The sequence below is a fragment of the Oncorhynchus keta genome, chromosome 2 (assembly GCF_023373465.1).
Source record: "Oncorhynchus keta strain PuntledgeMale-10-30-2019 chromosome 2, Oket_V2, whole genome shotgun sequence".
NCBI classification, from domain to species: Eukaryota; Metazoa; Chordata; class Actinopteri; order Salmoniformes; family Salmonidae; genus Oncorhynchus; species Oncorhynchus keta.
In genome coordinates, this window is record NC_068422.1 from 12,982,841 (window position 1) to 12,989,553 (window position 6,713).

Genomic DNA, 6,713 nt, shown 5'->3' on the forward strand with positions numbered 1-6,713 from the left:
ATCAGTTAGTCAGAGTGAAACACCTGTCAGTTAGTCAGAGTGAAACACCTGTCAGTTAGTCAGAGTGAAACGCCTATCAGTTGGTCAGAGTGAAACACCTGTCAGTTAGTCAGAGTGAAACACCTGTCAGTTAGTCAGAGTGAAACACCTGTCAGTTAGTCAGAGTGAAACGCCTATCAGTTGGTCAGAGTGAAACACCTGTCAGTTAGTTAGAGTGAAACACCTGTCAGTTAGTCAGAGTGAAACACCTGTCAGTTAGTCAGAGTGAAACGCCTATCAGTTAGTCAGAGTGAAATGCCTGTCAGTTAGTCAGAGTAAAACGCCTGTCAATTAGTCAGAGTGAATCGCCTATCAGTTAGTCAGAGTGAAACACCTGTCAGTTAGTCAGAGTAAAACGCCTGTCAATTAGTCAGAGTGAAACGCCTATCAGTTGGTCAGAGTGAAACGCCTATCAGTTAGTCAGAGTGAAACACCTGTCAGTTAGTCAGAGTGAAACACCTGTCAGTTAGTCAGAGTGAAACGCCTATCAGTTGGTCAGAGTGAAACACCTGTCAGTTAGTCAGAGTGAAACACCTGTCAGTTAGTCAGAGTGAAACACCTGTCAGTTAGTCAGAGTGAAACGCCTATCAGTTAGTCAGAGTGAAACACCTGTCAGTTAGTCAGAGTGAAATGCCTGTCAGTTAGTCAGAGTAAAACGCCTGTCAATTAGTCAGAGTGAAACGCCTATCAGTTGGTCAGAGTGAAACGCCTATCAGTTAGTCAGAGTGAAACACCTGTCAGTTAGTCAGAGTGAAACACCTGTCAGTTAGTCAGAGTAAAACGCCTGTCAATTAGTCAGAGTGAAACGCCTATCAGTTGGTCAGAGTGAAACGCCTATCAGTTAGTCAGAGTGAAACGCCTATCAGTTAGTCAGAGTGAAACACCTGTCAGTTAGTCAGAGTAAAACGCCTGTCAATTAGTCAGAGTGAAACGCCTATCAGTTGGTCAGAGTGAAACGCCTATCAGTTAGTCAGAGTGAAACACCTGTCAGTTAGTCAGAGTGAAACGCCTGTCAGTTGGTCAGAGTGAAACACCTGTCAGTTAGTCAGAGTGAAACGCCTGTCAGTTAGTCAGAGTGAAACGCCTATCGGTTAGTTAGAGAGTGAAACACCTGTCAGTTAGTCAGAGAGTGAAAATATACCATGACACATAGAGAAAGCTACAAAGCAAAATATCTATCAATGTTGGACTTGACTTAAACCCTTTTGCTCTTTGGGGAGCATAGGTAATTCAATGGTATCAATGTTAGATGGAGAGTGAAAGTCTCAGAACTCTCTCACACTGATGACCATGATTAACTCTTCCCTGAGGCTCGGTCTAACCTCCACCTTAAAAACAAACCCTCCAATTAACCAACAAGGGAATTATACCTCCTCCCTAAGACAGTCTGTCCCTCTTTCCCCTTTTTGGCGCTACACTTTACCACTGATAACACTGTTCTGCCTACCTGCCACTGAACCTAACAAATTGCACAGTCCCAGCCTCTCTTGCTCATCTAATTTCCGCTGGAACTGACAACGCTGGCTCAGAGCAATACCGTGCACCTGGCAAGGCTGTGCTCTGCTCTGCTGTGAGACATCACTAACGAGGCTCTGTGTCTTTTTTTATTAACTTTTTATTGGGAGACGTTAATTTCATTCCAGGCACTTTTAGCTGTCGCACAGGGACCACATTCGAAATGATTCATGCTCAGAGGGAGAGAGAGAGAGAGTTAGTGTGGAGTGGATGTGCTGAGGTTCTAAAAACAAACTTTCTAAAGTTCATGCCACAGTATGGAGGAGGAGAAGTGCCATTTAAAAAGATGGTTTTCTATTCAGCAAATTCTTGTGTGGGTGTTGATGTCTGTCAAGACCAAGATCATACTCTGACTCCATATGTTATAAGTCCCCATTCAGACCTAGCTGGGCTTTTGTGCTGAGAGAAATGAACTGTACAAAAAGGAATTCACTGTCATGATCGTTGTATGAAGGTGACCAAGGCGCAGCGTGGTATGCGTACATTCTCTTTATTAAAAGAATGAACACCGAACAAACTAACAAAATAACAACCGAAACGTGACACTATACAATATAGTGCTGACAGGCAACTACACATAGATAAGATCCCACACCAGAAAGTGGGAAAAAGGACGGCCTAAATATGATCCCCAATCAGAGACAACGATAAACAGCTGTCTCTGATTGGGAACCACATCAGGCCAACATAGACATACAAAACCCCTAGACATACAAAACCCCTAGACATACAAAAAATCCTAGACATACAAAAACCTAGAGTACGCACCCTAGTCACACCCTGACCTAACCAAAATATATAGAAAACATAGATATCTAAGGTCAGGGCGTGACATTCACCTTCAGGTTTTTATGTCCACGCATTTCATTTGCTGACAACAACAAAAACATGGTTGAACATTGACTTACCTTGAGGATGTCTGATTTGGTGCTGAGGGCATCAGAGTGCTGAACAGCCTCAGTCAGGGCCTGAACGTCGCTGTGTGGATGTGGCTGAGCGGTGTGTATTGTTGAGCCCAGCCTAAGAAGCAGCAGCCCTAGCAGGAAGCCAAAGGCCATGCCCAGAGCCAGGCCTGACATGTAGGGGCCCATGGGGAGAATGAAGTAGGCGTATGACAACACAGCCACACAGAACAACCCCATGCGTGGTGGAGGTGGTAGAGAGGTGGGTTGACTGACCACACCATGGGGTCCTGAGGAGATCAGAGAACCAGGAAATCTCAGCAGAATTCTGTGATGATGTCTCTCGACGGCCACAACCTGCATGACTTCATCGTTGGTGCAGATCTCCAGTTCCTCTGTCTTGTAATTTAGTTTGCTATCGTGGTGATTGTGGACAGAACATGGTCTAATGGGCAGACCCTTCCTGGGATGTCTGGAACAAGGCCAGTCAAACACTGGCGGAGAGCCACCGTCCGCTCTCTTGGTGCTCCGCAGAGGAGACTCTGTGTTACCCACCTCCATGCTGTCCATCCTCCCCACACAGACCCCTCTGGAGCTGAGGGAGTCGGCTGAGGGAGTCCCTGTAGCTCTCTGGTGCTTGGGGCTGCCTGCTGCTGCATTCTCCTTCTCATCCCCCATGATCTTACTGAACATACTGATAGGCTTACTGAACATAGGCTCCTGCATGGCCTCAGAGAGCTTCCGCTTCGTGTCCTCCAGCTCCATCTTGAAGAAGCCCGTCTTGGTGCCCTCGGACGGGGATAGAGTGACTGGTGAGGGTGGGGCGGTACGTGAATCTCCGTTTCTCCTTCCCTTAGGTTGAGTTAGGTTCTTCCACTGCAGGTGGAGGTTGAGGCGGGAGTCAGACTTGGACTGGGACACCTCTGGCTCTGAGCGGGAGATCTCAGTAGAGATGGACTTGACCAGGCTGAGGAAGGGCCGGGGTCTAAGGGATGAGCCCTGAGGGAGCTCCAGCTCCGTGGACAGGGATTTCACCAGGCTGACCAGAGGCTGGTGGGTGGGGGTGACTGGGCTGGGAGAGAGGAAGCTAGGGGCTAAGATGGAGGAGTCCACCAGGGACCCAGGGGAAGAGGGGGAGAGGGGTATGTGGAAGGCTGGGGAGTACAGGAAGTGTTGGTTCTCCTCTGTGGAGTTCTGTCTCTCCTTGGAGAGGGAAATGTAAGGGGTCTGGTCGACATAGTCGGGTTCCAGGGGGAAGATGAGCTCGTTGTCATCCAGACTGTCCCAGTCACCCTCTGTGCCTGTTAGCTGGATCACGACCCCTCTCCTGAGCCCACCATGCTGGGCCCTGACTGGGGAAGCAGGAGATGGACAGCGGGCCGGGCTCTGGGGCTCATGGGGTCGCCTTACACCTCCCATTCCACCTCCTCCATCTGCTCCTTCTCTTCCACTCGCCTCATTTTCTCCTATCTCTGCCATTTCTTATCTTTACATTGGAGACCAAGGCACCTAGGAGTTAGAATAAGAAATAAGAACCCATTCAGCTACTGTTCATTATTAAGACCCAGGAGAGAGGGAGAGAAAAAAGAGAGAGAGCTTCTTTTGACATGTTTATGCATCATTTTAATCATCAAAATGTTCCTTTTAATGAGAGGAAGTGTGAACGCAGCTTGGCAGGAGAGGGGAAATTACTTACATTTAAATCTCTGTATTGACGTCTGCCTACGTCTGAATCAGGACCTGATAACTACATTTCCCTCTCCCACTGCTGTGGCTTCACATTTGTGTGTGTATGTGTGTATGTGTGTGTGTGTGTGTGTGTGTGTGTGTGTGTGTGTGTGTGTGTGTGTGTGTGTGTGTGTGTGTGTGTGTGTGTGTGTGTGTGTGTGTGTGTGTGTGTGTGTGTGTGTGTGTGTGTGTGTGTGTGTGTGTGTGTGTGTGTGTGTGTGTGTGTGTGTATTGGGAAGTAGGGCCTATCCAGAAATAGATGAGTTTCCTCCCCATATGTTGTTTAAAATAGGGAAGAACACAGTGCTTCAATCCAATTCTGTACTTTGTTAGGGAAGAAGTGCTGATTAAAAGGTAAGATTACACTCATTCACAAAGCTACACTAATATAATAATTATTCATTCATATTAACTTACAGAGAAAATACACGTTTTATAAGCCTTCACATGTAAACAACTGTTTGTAGAGGTATTGGTCTTTCACACAATAATGTAAGCCTATATGGAAAGGAAAGGGGATACCTAGTCAGTTGCACAACTGAAATGTGTGTTCCGCATTAAACCCAACTCGGGGGGATGCATTAATCGACATCAATGGTGTCTGGGGAGCAGTTGTTGTTGGGGGTTAACTGCCTTGCTCAAGGGCAGAACGGGACATTTTTCCACCATGAGGATTCAGACCAGCAACCTTTCAGTTACTGGCCCAATACTCTTGACCGCTAGGCTACCTGCCGCCACGTATGCACTTCTGCTCTGACCAAGCGTATGATTGGTGGTCTCTTATACACACCCCCCTGCATTGTTGCCATGCAACCAAATTAATTTGAGATTCTCCAAAACTCAATCTAAGCTCAATCAAGAAGACGTATCTCTCATACTCATCCATCACAGATGTCAGTTCAACGTCTAGTTTTGATTTACATTTGGTTGAGTTCTCAACTAACGTGAATTCAACAACAAATGTCATTGGATTTAGGTTAAAAGTTGGGTGAAAAAAATATGAAATTCCCTTACATTTACGACATTTTGCGAATCCAATCAGTTTCCAGGTTGATTCAAAGTCATCACATAGATTTTTGGGGGGTTGAATTTATGTGGAAACAATGTTGATTCGACCAGTTTTTGCCCAGTGGGATCAGTCTGTCTTACTCTCAGCACTGTCGTCTTCGCACAGAGCAGCCCGTCAACATGATGTGATTGGTTCTTGCTTTAGCAGCTTAAAGAGCAGCTTATGTAACACTAAGATGAATGGTAACGGTAGTCAGACATGCTTTCACTCACCTCCTTCTGGCAGCCAGACAGACATTTTGACAGCCTGTATGTTTACATCTATTCTGTTCCCACGGTACTAGAGTGCTGAGTGGAACAGAGCTAATGGAAAGCTGAGAATGTAGGGACTGTGAGTGTGGAAATGACAGGATCAGTGGACAGGAAGATGATGATAATGACCCAATGAGATCCCAGTTCCTCCACCAGTCGATCTGGGGATTTGTCCGAAATGGCACACTTTTCCCTACATAGCGCACTACTATTCGTAGTTTTAGTGCACTATATAGAACTTCCAGCCAGGACAATGGCAACAATAGAGACAAAACAAGATAAACAGAAAGCAAACATTTTACTTCATCATTATCAGCTACATATGTGAATCGTAAAAATCTAGCTGGCCAGCTAGTTAAACAGGCAAAATGACCTAAAATGAAGGTTATGCAAGGTAGACAAACATTTTTTGTGGGTATCTATCAGTTCTTCATGGCTAGCTTGCTATCCAGTTAGCCCTGTTGGACTTGGGACTTACCCATTCACTGAACCGTCTTCCAGCCAGGACAATAGCAATAGAGACGAAATAAGATATACACAAAGCAACAGTTTTGCTTTATAACTATCAGCTAGCTATATGTGAATAGTAATAATGTAGCTAACCAGATAGTTTAACCGGCAAAATTGACCTAAAACTAATATTATGCAAGACAGATGTAAATTCTTCTGTCGTAGCTAGTCAGTTAGCCCTATTGATTTAATATGGGCTTGCTATCTACGGTACATTGGCAGGTAAACATGCCAAAATGATATACACACACTCTCATTCAAATACACACATACACAGACACACACACATGTAAATAGTGCCAGACATGCACTTAAACATATACAGTTGGCCTTGCTGTTATGATTTTAGTTGTTTTTTGCATTGTTGTTTTCTGTTTTCTGTTTTTCTTTTTCTCTTTAGTTAATTTTCTTGGTTATTGGTGCATTGGGGGGTTCTTGGGGGTGGGGAATGGAATGAATTCAATTTATTTTTTATTTATTTTCTTGGGGGGGGCTGTGGGAGGGGTCTCAGATGGTTGAGAGGCAGCTATTGGGGAACTGTGGGGGGATCTTGGAGGGTTCAGATCCCCGTTTTTGGCCTTGTGGGAGATCTGTCGACATGCCCTTGAGCAGGGCTTGACCCTGGATGCTTCGGTGTGTCTCTCTGAATGGGAGTCTGTTGGATGACTGGTATGGTGTAGTTGTTGAGCAGGGCTTGAT

At 45.6% G+C, this 6,713-nt stretch overlaps 1 pseudogene; it reads right to left on the reverse strand.

Annotated features, from left to right (window-relative positions):
• LOC118361439 (testis-expressed protein 2-like) overlaps nt 1–3,942 on the reverse strand; it is a 50,317-nt pseudogene extending 46,375 nt beyond the window's left edge.
• Nucleotides 3,943–6,713: the final 2,771 nt, after the last annotated feature.